The sequence below is a fragment of the Pieris napi genome, chromosome 6, assembly GCF_905475465.1.
Source record: "Pieris napi chromosome 6, ilPieNapi1.2, whole genome shotgun sequence".
In the NCBI taxonomy this organism is placed as follows: domain Eukaryota; kingdom Metazoa; phylum Arthropoda; class Insecta; order Lepidoptera; family Pieridae; genus Pieris; species Pieris napi.
In genome coordinates, this window is record NC_062239.1 from 4110014 (window position 1) to 4125978 (window position 15965).

Consider the following 15965-nt stretch of genomic DNA (forward strand, 5'->3'; position numbering starts at 1 on the left):
ATCTATCGAATTTACCATGAATTATATACAAAATACCCAATAATAGCCAGTTCCGAAGAAGCCATTGCAAGTGCTGAACTAACTTAAAGACGTCTACGTAACAGTTACGACAACGTAGCAATTGCTACGCCCAACATTTGTAAGCCCACCAAGAAGTACAAGTATTTTTATTTGACAAAACAACGTATAAGAATAGTGATTCTTTATGCCGACGGCTACACAATTGTACGCAGGAAATGTTATAGTGCACATCTATGCGCAGAGTCATGCATACACTCTCGATACAATGTTTGAAACGACTGAAGTAACGCGAGCGCAAGCGTAAGCTTAGGTTTCCTAGAAAAGCGGTGCCGTTAACTAACGGCCGTCATTTTACTGTTGTTAATAACGGCCTTCTTTACTTTTTAACATAATGCAAAAAAACAATCATTTTCGCTCGTCCAAGTCACGTTTCCACTCATTGTATTAATTAAATATATACGTATGGGTGACGTCACCCAACGTTACATTACGGCTGTTAGATGACGGCACCGCTTTTCTAGGAAACCTAAGCTTAGGACCGTCAGTTTTATTACGAGCTGTATTTACCTGGGTTAGTGTTCGAAAGGCGCTTGCATCCTAGTCTGCAGTCAAACAGGCTCACTAGATCAATGTGGTAGTAATATATATGTTTCATAAACTGAACTAAACAAAAGCGCTGGTCATAAAAGGAAAATTAATCCCCTGAACTGGAATAAAGGTTCCTAATTGATAATGAATATTAATGTAGGCAGTATTATAGTAATAGCACAAAGTATATCTCATGTTAACGGTTGAAATTGACGTCGGTTGCGGTCGTATTAAATGTTACATGATTTCGTATTAAAAGTTAGGAAAGCTTTGGGACGTATTTGAAAGTTTTATCAAATATGACAATCTAAAGGTAAATAACATTTTGTTTTAATGTAGACGCAATGTTTTGCGTTTGTTCTGACAGAATTTTCTGAACAAGTCGCAATAAAATCCATGGCACTTAAATATAATTTTTTTTAATATTACGAGGAATTTTCAGGAAAGGAATCTAAAGCAATTATAAAGTTTTGTTAAAAATCTGAAATATAAATTTCGTAGGAAATCTGAATAAAATATACAAAGCCAAAGAAACGGTAATTATGGAACTAATTGATTCGATCTTTGAAGTCGCCTTTTTCTTTTAGCTACAAAGAGTTTCTTGTCAAGTAGATTGCTTCATTAACTTTCAAAATGGCCTAAGGTGCATATTAAAAGAGTTCTACTTTAACCTAATTGATCCACTAAATCGTATCGAGGACTGATAATCGAACTTTAGCTAATTATCGATGGATAGGTGAAAAGTGTTTTTATTTATGCATTCATATCTAAAATTATTAATTATATATGAAATATGCATGCATGCTGCATTGAAATTTAAACCAAATATAAATAACCACCATCCAATCAGGAGATTAAAAATATCTTTCGCTGATTTTAAATTCCATTAACATAAATGAGGCACTAAATTCTCTATCGTTGATTATGCGTTGATTTGCATTCTTTGATTATATAATTATTAATCTACCATTAAAGTAAACTGTACTAAGTACAAGTCGGGACTCGCATGTATCCTTAAAACTGTTACAGCAAGGACTTATATTATCATTATACACGTGGGTCTGTAGGTAGGAATGCATTAATAAGCTAACACAAGTAGTGGTCTCATGAGTGATAGATAGCGTCATACAATTACCTTGAGTTTTGCTAGCAAAATTTCGCAGTCGCAAAACTATTATTCTTGTATTAAAAATGTTATGACGTATAAAACAAAAGCTCTTAGAACCTTTTTTAGTTGAATATTGACTGTCACAAAAAATTAAGCCAACTAGGCCCAACCAGGCTCAAGTAACAAAAATATATCGTGACAGAGCGACAACCACGGGCTTTCATTCAATTTGTCACATTATCTTGAACTTGGAGAATGGAGATCTCAATGTGAACATAACTTTCCCATACGTGTCCTCAAAAACAATATTATTTATTTGATAGGTTTCTTTTGTTCGCTAAAAACGTCTAGACGACTGGGACAATATTTTGTAAGTAATAAAATACAATAAGTCAAGATTCAATATAAATTTTCAACCCGTTTTAAAAAAAACACGGAAGATATTTTCATCTTAATTTGTGATCATAATTTCCGTGGAGCCAGAGTTAAACAGACAACGTCAATATTCAAAGTCACGCGCTGAAATTGTAGGTAGGTACTAGAAATAATTTAGCAATCTTTACAAAACGTATATAAACGCAACTTTAAACTGCAATGCTTAAAGGCAGACTTTTGATTTTATAAATAATAAATTCTACTATCGCTAATGTCTTACTTTGAGTTCTTTCGTAATATTTTTAATTTCAAACTTTATATAATAAAAATTCATAAGAAAAGTTATACCAAAACGAAATATTATAAGATTTGAATAAATACAATTTCCTCGGTCTGACGCAGACGTCTTGTCACTACAAATCAAATTATATATTATTTACTAAACTATATTCTTATACAAAGAAAGCATTTTTCTTGAAACATATTCAATATATAACAGTATTGTTATATATTGAATATATAATTTATTGGAACGAAGTTCCTTATCGCGCGTTGTGAAGAACTAGACGGAAAAAATTCTTACGAAAAGTTGTCACGATACTTTTTTGCTATTTGCTATTGTAATACACCGGTTCTCGTCCGATCACCGAAGTTAAGCAACGCCGGGTGAGGTCAGTACTTGGATGGGTGACCGCCTGAGAACACCTCGTGATGTTGGCTTTTTTTTGTTAGGGATAAGAAATGAAAATTATTTTTGGAATCACTTAACTAAATTAGTCTTGTTGGAACGAAGTTATCGAGCGTTGCGAAAGGGGGCTAGACGGAATAAATTAAGACCAAAAGTTGTAACGACACTGTTTGCTATAGTTGTTATATTTTACATTTTCTATTTAGCTATCGCCAACGTCCATACCACGTTGAATACACCGGTTCTCGTCCGATCACCGAAGTTAAGCAACGTCGGGCGAGGTCAGTACTTGGATGGGTGACCGCCTGGGAACACCTCGTGATGTTGGCTTTTTTTTTTCGTCGTAAGATTGGTGTCGAGAAAATCTATCATACTGTTATGATACCAATTAACATATAAATTAATCGAAAGGAATTTCGTTCCATCCGGGTGTCCCTTGACACCTCTAAAGTTTTTTTTATATATTAAAACGCACATAGATCTCTATTAGATCGAACATAAAAACTTAATACTGCAAAAGAAGGTTCTGTTCTGCCTCCGACCTAAAAGGAGGATCCTCGACCAGTTTAACTATTGATTGGCCAGCCCGACCCCAGTAGCTAATGTCCAGAAGTTGTTTATGTCTCAGCGAGTTTCAGGTTGTGGCGTCATGGCAGTGACTGTAGTCCTAAAATGGTATGTGTCGCCACAAACTATTTTACTTTTAGTTATATAGAAATTAAGAACATATCTGCTTGTAATTAATATTTGTTATACATATAATTTAGCATTTATTATATTAATTGCATATACACGGGGATAACAAAAGTTAATTTAAGATTCCTAGGCTGTTATTTGTATAATAAATTAAACGAAAAAATTAACATTTACCCACTACCCAAATACAAATGTAAAAAAAGGTTACTACTTGGCTGAAGACTGAGTTATGATGAAACAGAGGATCTAATAACTGTCATTCTGTAACACACCCACTCCCCCACACATATACACACACCCACGCACGCATACACACACTTAGAGAGACAGAGACACACACACACATACACACACACACAAACACACCAAATTTATTTTTAAGACTCCGTTTGCAATGTTTTCTTTAGCACTTAATACTTATTTTCTTCTATTGTAACCTTTGACAATGACATGATTGTACGCGTTCCGGTCCGGTGGTGGAGAGGCTGGTTATCTGTCACTCAGGTCTCCTGTTACAGAGACCAGTCTCTCACATACACTTCCTAATGTTATAATCTTAGTTTAATCATAAAAACCTTATGTATGTGAGAGAAGAAAATAAAGATTATTATTATTATTATATAATTTAGCATTTATTTTATTAATTGCATATACACGGGGATAACAAAAGTTAATTTAAGATTGAATATCACTATGTTCGTTACAACAAAGACTTTTAAAGTTACATTTATGAGTATCGATAACTTTTCCTTTATTAAGTTCATCATTTATTTAAATATTTTTTGTATATTTATGAAGAATGTGTATATTAATTATTTAAAGCTATTTAGTAACCGGAAGAGGTATACGGTATTCGGTAAAATCAAATACAAAATGTTTCAAATGTCACAGATGGAAATAAAACATATTTATGACTGCGTTTTATTAAACTTTCGGGTGATTGATACCACGAATCATGTTACAATCAATAGATGACTCTGCTTGTACGCGTAAAATATAGGAAATATTTTTATACCTATATATACATATAACAAAAAAATCAGTTTAAGTCTTAAGACTTTGCTTTTTTTGTATAGACTTTTTGGGCCTAACGATGTTTACCTAATGCCTAATGATGTATAGGCGAGTGTCTATTGGTGCAGCCGGGCTTCGAACCTACGACCACAGGGATGAGAGTCACACCCTGAAGCCAATACTGCTATGGATATAAATATTATTTATTAATAATTGTTAAATTCAAAATATACATGAAAATGAAATCCAATAAAAATTGATATTATAAATTTGGGTGATTCATAGTATTTATTTAACGCCTAGAAAATGTTTGTATGATACAAATTTGAATCAAAATTTAAGATAAAGCTTACGCTGAGATGTTTAGCAGAATTACTAAGGAAAAACATTGGTGTAAGAAAATTCTTAGCCCGTGCCTTGATAATATCGCTCGAGATAACAAAGTTAGTGGTTACTTAGTCCGAGTGTCGCTATCGCCGCTATTCAGCTTCTTTGATATTTTCAGAAAATTGTGTTAACAGCGTTGAGAATATCTTTTACCTTGATTGCTACAAAGTTTCATCTACAATTTTCAAGTTGCTACATTATTTACAATATAAAAGACAATTTATAGAACCTTGAACCAAGAATTGAATACGATTTCTAGCTGTTTTTGGCTTTTTTTAGCTTTTATAGAAGTTTTGGTTCGGGGCTAGAGCGTGCCTACGTAGGGGTACTGTGCACTAATGGATCTTTATTTCTATGTGTGGATTTAACACGCGATCGTACGGTGGAGGAACACATAGTGAGGATACTATAGAATTTACGACGTATATCAGACACAGAAGACTGATTACTTACTTGCATATTAGAAAAAAAAGATCATGAAACCGATACAGTAATCTGATGCCAATACTGAAGATCACGCCACCGTTTTTTTTCTGGTCTCCCTTGATGCAATTATGTGAAACGGTCTGTTTATATGATATGGAGTAAAAATACACGGTAGTATTATATAATTATATATATATATATATATATATATATATATATATTACTGTATTCGTAACCATGGTAACAAAATGTTTCGTGTTATGAAAGAAAGTTTCGTAACTCATCTGTCTCTATTCAATTAACTTCCACATACTTAAAATCTCCTCTTTCAGCATCTCTTGTTGCCTCATGATTCATGAGTCATGAATCATTAAAATCACCTTTCTTACCTTAATATATTATCTAATCTACTGAGCAGTCGTTCAATGAAGCTAAAAGTGTTATTTAAAGTTCTTGGGCATGTGGTAGACCAGATATGTTACTAATATTGTAATGTAAATAATATTGCATCTACCCTTAGACCTCCGATAGTTTCCAAGTAAACTTGTGTAATAGCCACCGTGCCGTGTACGCCTGTACGTCCTAGTTAATCTCTTAATTATTATTTCTTAGTTAGTTTGTCATTTTAATATATAATATATAAATAAGATATAAAATACATGACAATTTATGCTTTAAAACTGCAAATTTAATATTAAACCGCTTCCAAAAACTCTTATAAACTATTTCTTAATGATTCAGCAAATAAAATCTTCATGAATTTCAGTTTTATCTGTGTCACAACTGAATTGATAAGTAAGCGATTCTGTTAATACGATGACCGTTTTAATCTTTTAAACATGTAATATTCGAAATTGCGATCATTCTGAATTGAAATTCTTTAGGTATGTGGAGCATGGACAACTGAATATTTAATTCGATTCGAATATTGTTTTCCCTACCAGAACTTGGTATACCATACTTTATGGTGCATTTCTGGAAAAATGGTTTGGATTTCTTAATACAAAACAAAAAAGTCTACACTAATATTGAGTTTGTATATAAAATTTTAATTTATAATACACTTAATTATACGTGTATACTTAATATGTATAAACTTAGTTACCTACATCTAAAAACAATTGATGTTATTTGTGTATTATTTCTTTAAACTTATTAAAATTATTTGCTAGTTAATAAGAGTGGTGGCTTTATAGTGCGACTCTTATCCCTGAGGTCGTAAGGTCGATCCCCGACTGTGCGACACTGGACATTGACGGACGTGACGGTGAAAAAAAAACGTCGTGAGGAAACCCTCGTCTCAAACCCAAAAAAATCCTCGATATAGGTCGGTTATCGAAAGCTGGCGGGTTCACAGTACTCACACTAATGCAATTTCACATACAGTATGTTTCAAAATATGATTTTTTTGCCATGCTATACATTTTAGTCCACTCATACACGACGGACAGTCTATTCATGATGTATTTATGATTGTATTTCAGTTTGACATCACGTCTCGCGCTTATTCACAGACACTACACAAGCACAAAGTGTAAATGTGTTGAAGCCGCCAGCTTTAGTTAACATACCTATACCTTGAAATAACGACAATCAAAGAAATGGATGCAATCTAAGGCCAAACCATAGGGTTGTCGCGCCACTAGGTTTTTATGAAACAGGAGTTTATAGTTTTATAGTAGATTTTTTTTTTTTTTTTTATAAAACAGGGGGCAAACGGGCAGGAGGCTCACATGATGTTAAGTGATACCGCCGCCCATGGACACTCTCAATGCCAGAGGGCTCGCGAGTGCGTTGCCGGCCTTTCAGGAATCGGTACGCTCTTTTCTTGAAGGACCCTAAGTCGAATTGGTTCGGAAAAACCTCAGTGGGCAGCTGGTTCCACATAGAGGTGGTGCGCGGCAAAAACTGCCTTGAAAAACGCTCAGTTGTGGAACGGCGGACGTCGAGGTGATACGGGTGGAATTTCGTATTCTGTCTCGACGTCCGATGATAAAATTCAGCTGCAGGTATTAATCCGAACAACTCCTCTGAACACTCTCCATGGTAAATGCGGTAGAAGATGCAGAGTGACCCCACATCTCTACGCAACGCCAAAGGATCAAGCCGCTCGGAGAGGGATTGGTCGTCGACGATTCGAACCGCTCTGCGTTGTATACGGTCAAGTGGAAGGAGCTGGTACTGGGGAGCCCCCGCCCAGAGGTGAGAGCAGTACTCCATGTGGGGCCGAATTTGCGCTTTATATAGTTGCATGCGGTGGCCCGGAGTGAAGTACCGCCTCGCCTTGCTGAGCACACCAAGCTTTTTGGAGGCTAATTTAGCCTTTCCCTCCAAGTGACCGCGAAACTGAACGTCGTTCGATATGTCAACGCCAAGTATTCCAATGCTGGCTGTGGCTTTAAGAAGAGTGTTTTCGAAAAGAGGAGTGGCGACAAAGGGTGTTTTTTTAGCGGAAAACGCGCAAACTTGTGTCTTCTTGGGGTTAAATTGGACTAGGTTTAGTCTGCCCCAGTCTGAGACTCCACGTAGTAGAGTTTCGACTTCAGACACAAGTTTGTTCCGGTACTCATCGACAACTGCCCGAGAAATACCTGCCCGGCCAGTGTAAAAAGTATCCCCAGTGCTGTCATCCGCATAGCAATGAATGTTGCTAAGTTGCAACATATCATTGATATGCAGAAGAAACAGGGTCGGGGATAGAACACAGCCTTGTGGGACCCCAGCGTTCACGGGTTTAAGGTCGGAACATGCTCCGTCGATGACGACCTTGATGCTCCGATCGGCCAGAAAGCTGGAGATCCAATCGCATAATTTCTCGGGTAGCCCATAGGCTGGAAGCTTCGAGAGCAGTGCTCTGTGCCACACCCGATCGAAGGCTTTCGCTATGTCCAAACTTACCGCCAGCGCCTCCCCCTTGAACTCAATTGCCTCTGCCCACCTATGTGTAAGGTATACAAGGAGGTCACCAGCTGAGCGACCACGACGAAAGCCGTACTGAGAATCGCTAATCAACTGGTGGCCCTCTAGATACCTCAAGAGCTGGCTATTAATAATGGTTTCCATTATTTTGGAGAACAAGGAGGTTATAGCTATTGGGCGATAGTTGGACGGATCAGAGCGATCGCCTTTTTTTGGGATCGGATGTATCGAAGCGGTCTTCCAGCACTTCGGGACAGTGCCGAGCAAGTACAGGTACCGGAAAAGGCGCGTTAAGACCGGAGCCAACTCAGGAGCACAAGTACGCAGCACAATTGGGGGGATACCATCCGGCCCGCTCGACTTATGAATGTCCAAGGAAGATAGTGCTTTGCGCACGGCATGTTGCTGGAATGTGATATCCGGCATCGAAGAATCACACCGCGAAATGGTCGGTGGTGATCTCCCTCCGTCATCCAAAGTCGAGTTGGACGCGAAGAGACAGCCCAAAAGGTCGGCCTTCTCCTTCGCAGTGTGGGCCAGAGAGTCATCCTCCCTGTGCAGTGGCGGAATGGCGGGCTGACAAAAATTCCCTTGGACAGCTTTGGCGAGAGACCAGAAGGCTCGAGTCCCTGAAGGGAGTTGGGCCAATCTCAAAACTGGCAATGTGCTCTGACTTTGCCTTAGTGATTTCCCGTTTGAAGGACCTGGAGGCTGAGTTATATGCTGTTTTGAGTTCGCTGGTATTGGCATCACGAGATTTCGCCGCTTCCGCCCATGCCTTAAAGCATTCTCGCTTTCGACGCGAGGCCGCCTTGCAAGAACGTTTAAACCAGGGCTGAGACTTGCCACCGATCGGCACCGCAGAAAATGGAATAAAGAGTTCCATGCCCTGCAGAACCACTTCGGCGACAGAGGCGGCGACGGAATCTGGAGCTTCCGGCGAAAAGCACATAGGCCCCCAAGGGTAGGACGCAAAGAAAGACCGCATCCCGTCCCAATCTGCTGACTTGTAGTGCCAGATACGGCGACAACCCATAAAGCGGGGCCGTGAAGGGCGCGTAGATGGCACAGTACTCCGGACCACACAATGATCTGATGAACCCAATGGCGGGTCAACAGAGACTTGATAATTCTCCGGATGTGAAGTCAGCAGAAGGTCCAACAAAGAGGGTTTATGACCATCCACATCTGGTATTCGCGTAATCGCAGGGACCATTTGTGTCAGGTCGTAGGCTAAAGCAAAGTCGTGAAAGGATCTTCCCGCGTGATCGGTGGTTTCAGAGCCGAGCCAATCGGTATGGTGGGCGTTAAAATCGCCAAGTATCACGATTTCAGCGGTAGGAACCCTTTCGAGCAGGGAATCTGTAGCCATTTGGATGTGCTCAATGAGTCGGTCAGTTTCGGTATTTCCGCTATGGGACCTATACAGGCATGCGTAGAATCGCGGATGGTCATCGCAGTCTACGCGCAGCCAGAGGTTAGATAGGTCCTTTCCTTCAAGCGTCCCGAGGCGACGAGAACAGATATCCTCTCTGACGTACACGCAAACTCCCGCCCGTGGCACAAATGAATGTTCCAATTTGTACCCCGGGTAGGAGAGGTAGGAAGTATCAGCCGGGGAGGAAATCTGAGTCTCGGTAAGAAAGAGCAAGGCCGGCTTCGCAGTCTCCAAATGGTAGTGGACTGCGTTGATATTGGAATTGAGCCCCCTAACATTCGTGAAGTCCACGGCGAGCGTTGAATTGCTCCGTTTGCCCCGAGAACGATAATTGTTTCTGTTGTTGAGCGCAGAATTGCCCCCCCCAGAATACGAAGGGCAGCCTGTGCGTCCACCACCGGGTGCTCCGTGTCCCGGTGTTGGACGCCCAGAGGGGGATTCTCCAACGCGAGCGCGTGTGGTACCCCCCTGGGGTAGATTCTCTTTTTTCTGCACCTTCATATTACATATGGGGGAGGGGGGGATGGGCTCCGGGAGTCTCTCTCACCGCACGAAACGCGAGTACAATAAGGCGAGCCTATTGCATCACTTCACGCCGGTTTTCTGAGAGACAGTGGTACTGCCCCGGTCGTGCCTGCCCATTTGGCTGAAGCCCGAAGGCAACAGCATGGCACTCCCACTAGGAAGGGGTTGACTGATTGCGCTGATGAAATAACCTCTGTCACAGGTTATTTCACCAGTGGGCGATGGGGTCGTCACGTCCCGACGCCAAAAAAATACCTAGAATATCTTAGTAAGTTGTCTTAAAGATACCTAGTAATATCTTAGTTTCACATACTTTGTTGTGGTGTAAATATTGGAAATATCCTTTTTTTTGGACCATAGTGTGATGCCGTCTCTATCATATGTAGACGTAAAGCGATGCTATATCAGAAAAAATATTAAATGTTATTTAAATATTGGAATTTGTTGAAAAGGAATTAAACAAATGCTCTATACATATACTTTCGAATAATTGTAATCCGAAAATACTGCTCTAATTCAATTGTAATCGATAACAAACCGCCAAATTGTGAAAAACAATTCAGGGAACTTTGCAAATACGATGAAAAAAAGCTTAATTTAAAATACTGTAAATTCTCAATATTCAAAGCTTCCTTGATGACTTCGTAAATACAGGTTTGATGGATTTCAGCTTTATCTGTTTCACAGGCCACTTGACTTAATACTTAAAAGCTGTCGTCACGTCGATATGACGGATTGGCTTAATCTTAAATCTTCAGCACTTCAGAATTGAGGCCGCTTTGATTCGAGTCTTTAACAGAACAAAGTATGAATTAAGACTTAATAAAGCTTGATAAGATTCATGAATGTCGAAAACTTTACCTTAATAGGGTTGAAATTATGTTTAATGTTTAAAGAACTTTATTTCTCATTACAAAAAAAAAATTACATGAGAAACTCAATCTAATATATAAAATTCTCGTGTCGCGGTGTTTGTAGTTAAACTCCTCCGAAACGGCTTGACCGATTCTCATGAAATTTTGTGTGCATATTGGGTATGTCTGAGAATCGGACAACATCTATTTTTCATCCCCCTAAATGTTAAGGGTAGTGCACCCCTAAATTATTATTTTTTAATTTTTAGATATTTTTTTTTATGATACATCATTAAAAATACAACCCCTAATTTTCACCCCTCTACGATCAACCCCTATTTTTTATTATAAATGATATACACGGCGAAACGACATTTGCCGGATCAGCTAGTATAATATACGAACGAGATACGCGTCGCCATCAGCTATCCCAATTATCTCTATTAGGTTACGTCTATTAGGTTCATTCTAATATGAATCTTTAATGCCCTTTTGAATTGATTAAACACCCTTATATTACGAATTTTAGAGGGTAATTGATTAAAATTATACTTTTAGGCAAGCTCAATATTGTCCCAAAATATTATATATATGTGTACGACGTATGTATTTAGCTTGACTATAAAAGATATCAATGAAAAATAAATACTACATAGAATACTATCTATCTAAAATAGATCAATAAGTGACAAATTGGATTATCTAATGTGCAACGTAATAATATGTTACATATGACTTCGTTTTCGTGAAAAAAAATATACATTCACATAAGTTGAATCTAATATATATCTTTGCTTAAGGATATAGTAGGTATCCTCCATCTCATCAATATTTTGTATTAACAATAATTATCTAATTATTTTTATTTAATTAATCTAATACGCTGATATGTTTAAAGTATTTAAATAATACTCGATAATATTTTTTATTGGACAATTCACACCAATTGACCTAGTCCCATGCTAAGCTGGTGAAGCTTGTGTAATGGGTACCTACTAGGCAACGGATATCTATACATATTATAGCTAGATAGACATATAAATTCATATTTAAACACCCAAGACCTAAGCACAACACAAAATGCTCATCACATCGATGTTTGTCTCAGCCGGGGATCGAACCCGGGACCCATGGATTCGCAGTCAGGGGTACTAACCACTAGACCAATGAGTCGTCTAAACCAGAATATAAAAAAGTCTTGTTTGTACTTTTTATAAGAAATTCTTAAGAAGATCCAAGTATTATTAAAGCCATTTAAAACTTTGGGAAAACATCTATGAATAAATGCATTTAACTCACATTCACAAAACAAACTTAAGTTTTCTTTTATTGTCCCAGTCCTGTCAAGTAAAGTTTTCAACTCAAAATAGTTTCCTAAGCGAAGGCACAAGTTGTATCTTAGCAATTGCTTAAACTCAAATAACGTCAGAAATGTAATACTAAAGAAATTTGTTTAAATGTTTATAGTTTTGATCGCGCTGCAAGCATAAATCATTTCCGTGTATTATCAAAAAATATATCATAAATTATGCATGGTCAATGAAATGAGGTAAAAATGGCGTCGTTGGTTCTTAATGCGACGATTTTATCAATTCTATATTTTTGATATATTACTTTGTATACTGTATTATTACAATAACTATATAACGATACATTGTACACTAATATATCGCATATAAAACATCTGGTTTTCTTAATCTTTTGTACTTAATCTGGTAAATTCCTAATTATAATTTAATGACTACTTTAATAATTTTAATTTTCTTAATTGTCTTTTTATATTCATAGTCAACATTAATGACATGTAATAACTTTATAATCAGTTATTCGTTTCCCGATTTCATATTTCTGCTAGAGAAAACTTCACAATATGGGACATAAGTACGCGAAAGAATCGAATAAAATATAATCCATCGAACGGTCCATTATCCGGAAACAATCGAAATGTCAATCAGTTAATAGCAGACACAAAAAGCTAAATAAAATGCTTACAAACATAATAAATCGGTATGAAAGTAATAACAGTCGAAGTTGTAGGCATGACCGAGCAAACATTGCTTTCAATAATGGTATCGGATATTATAGTTTTGATACATTTTGACTCGGATTTCCTAATGGAAGACATTTTAACAGAATAAATGCAGGTGTATTATGATATACGCTTAAGAATATTTTGAGTTTATAAGTCAGATTATAACGTCACGTCACGTCGAAAATTAAAATACACTTTTAAATTTTTAAGATTTTTTCAAGTGTAAATGTGATGTAATAAAAATGGATAGAACATAATGACAATTTACATTCGATTTTCTAGTTCTTGATCACTAATTGGTTAATTTTATCATAAGACCCAACTATAAAATACCATTAAACGTTGATGATACAATGGAAAACCATTGCATTTATAAAAAAATGCAATAAATAATATTAATAGACATAAAAATTTGCAATTATAAACATCTCACGATGTTTAAATATATTGTATGTACAGAATTCTGAAATTAGAATTTTATCATATGTACAGCAATTTCCTTGTACACGTTCAAGTTTCGGTGAGGTATTTAATAAATCTACGGAATAAACAAGAAATCTTGCAGTTGCTATAGGTCAAAATTAAATTAATTCAACGTTGGAAGTTCTGGTATTCTCGGAAAATAATAAAGAGAGTAAATATGAACCTATATTTTACCAAGATTATGCACTTGAAATAACTGTTGAAATAACGGCTGTAAAGAAAAATTATTCATAGCTTAAATTTCTATTCGAGACGAACCTTAACGAATGTTAGAATTAAGTCTATTTATTCTGAATTGATTAAAAGTGAAAAAACAAAGATTTTCGTTTTTCGTGATGAAAAATCACGATTTTATCACTAATCATACACTTTAACGTATTATGAATTAGGAACTTAGATATTATATTAATCTAATAGATTTAACAAAAATAACATAAAGTTCACGATTTTACATAGTAAAAATCTACAAAATCAATCATGCAAAGACATATCGTGAGGATGTAATCAAAGAGCTATCGTGAGAAGAATGATTTGTGGTGTGTGAAAATTTTTAAAATTTTATTTTAACCTTTTTCTAATATTATTGTTTGGTAATTATATTCATACTTATGAATCATAAGGTATATTTTTAGATACCTACCTAAGTAATAACATTTTGTGAATTTAATAACTATATTAAGGTTTTTTTCATTATAATATCGTAATGTAAATATTCAGTATATTTAATTGTTTACATAACAATTATTCATTCTTTCTAATATTTATGATTGCACGTCACTCACCTATCTTTACATTGTCTCTGTCTTGATTTATGGTAGGGGAGCCCAAGAGGGGATTTCGGGATTTACTAAAGCGCGGCAGATTAATATATAGGGGGATACCTTGTACCCGGTTAAGTACCTCCACAAAATATGAGGGCCATATATAAGGCCGCCCGTGAAGGAGACAGGATCAGATTAGTAAAAAAAAATTGACCATCAGAAATTCCCGAGCGCGTCAGATTAAGGTAGGGTAAGTTAATTACATCCTAAAAAGTGTATATTCCTCTAATCTGACAATTTGAGAGTGACGGAAAAAAAGGGGAGGGCAACAAAGTTGTAAAAAAAAACCGTCATCTCGACATTCTCGAGCGTAGCTAATTTTTTTTTTATTTTGAAGGAAATAATTCAAGAATAATGAAAAATATATAATCTGACGATTTCCGCAAGCCGAAATAACAAAAAATCGTCGATAAAGTTAAATGCGTGCAGCTGCTTGATGCCTACATTTCCTTTAACCGATCGGAATCTACTAAACGGCGTTCTAAATATTTCCCTCAAAATTACATTTCCTGTGAATTTGATCCGATTCGGACCGATAGATTTTGAGAAATTTTGAAAAATCTAAAAAAAATAAGAAATATTTTTTTTTTAAGTGGTTTCTTTATTGATCAACTTCAAAAACTAATCCGCCTTTGAGCTTGAAAAACCACGTCGATCACCACCAAGCTCGTCAAAAGCGGTTGATTAGTTCGAGAGATATCGTGAACGAAAGAAACCTGAAAAAGTGTTTTTTCGGGATTACTCCGAAATTTGTGGTTCTATCAATTAAAATTGCAAAATTACTTATGATGATGATAAAATTGCGTCGAATGCCGCCAACCGCGTGAAAATTGCTTGATCCATTCAAAAGTTATTGCGGTTTGAAAATTCCAAAAATAGTGTTCTATGAAAATTCTATCAGACTTTCGAGCTGGGAGAGCTCAAATGCATAGACATGTTATTTCTTTGAACTCAGCGAGCTCAAAATATCAATTTTAAGCGCCCAGGAATGGAAGTAGCGGGAAGTTGCAGGGATGGCCCTTTCGGTGAATCGTTTTTCTAAATTTTTTTTGTCAGATCAGGCGAATCCCTCTAGATAATCGTCAGATTATGAGACAGTACGTTTAGAACATAAAGATGAACCACATATATCTTAATCTGACGCGCTTGAGTATTTCAAAATTGCGTTTTTTTTTTTGCATATTATGAAAATGGCCGTGGGTTTGCGTCCCATCGAAATCGTCAGATTAGTGAATGAGAGCTTTTTTTTTTGGTGCACTTAACACTCCCTTAGAAAATCTGACGCGCTCGATTTTTTTTTTTTCATTTTCAACCCTTAAATACAACCACCCGCATCATGCAAACGATCAGATTAACATACGTACATTATTAAAAATACGTAGGGCATAGATGCTATCAATATCTGACGCGCTCGAGGATGTCCATGCAACAGTTTTTTTTTACATATTTAACTATCTATAGCCGCTTCCCCCACCGATGAAAAGGAATTTATCATATAACATTTTTTTCTTCTTTTTATCTAAGCTTTGCATCCCAATAGGTCTCTACGACGCTCGAGTAAATCCCCATTTAGCATCGTGGGCTCCCCTA

The 15965-nt window shown here is 36.7% G+C and overlaps 1 non-coding gene across 1 annotated transcript; it reads left to right on the top strand.

Moving 5' to 3' along the window:
* The first annotated feature begins 2991 nt into the window (after positions 1-2991).
* LOC125050733 lies at positions 2992-3110 on the top strand. Its single transcript, XR_007117187.1, has one exon. It is a non-coding gene; the product is annotated as a 5S ribosomal RNA (ribosomal RNA).
* Positions 3111-15965: the final 12855 nt, after the last annotated feature.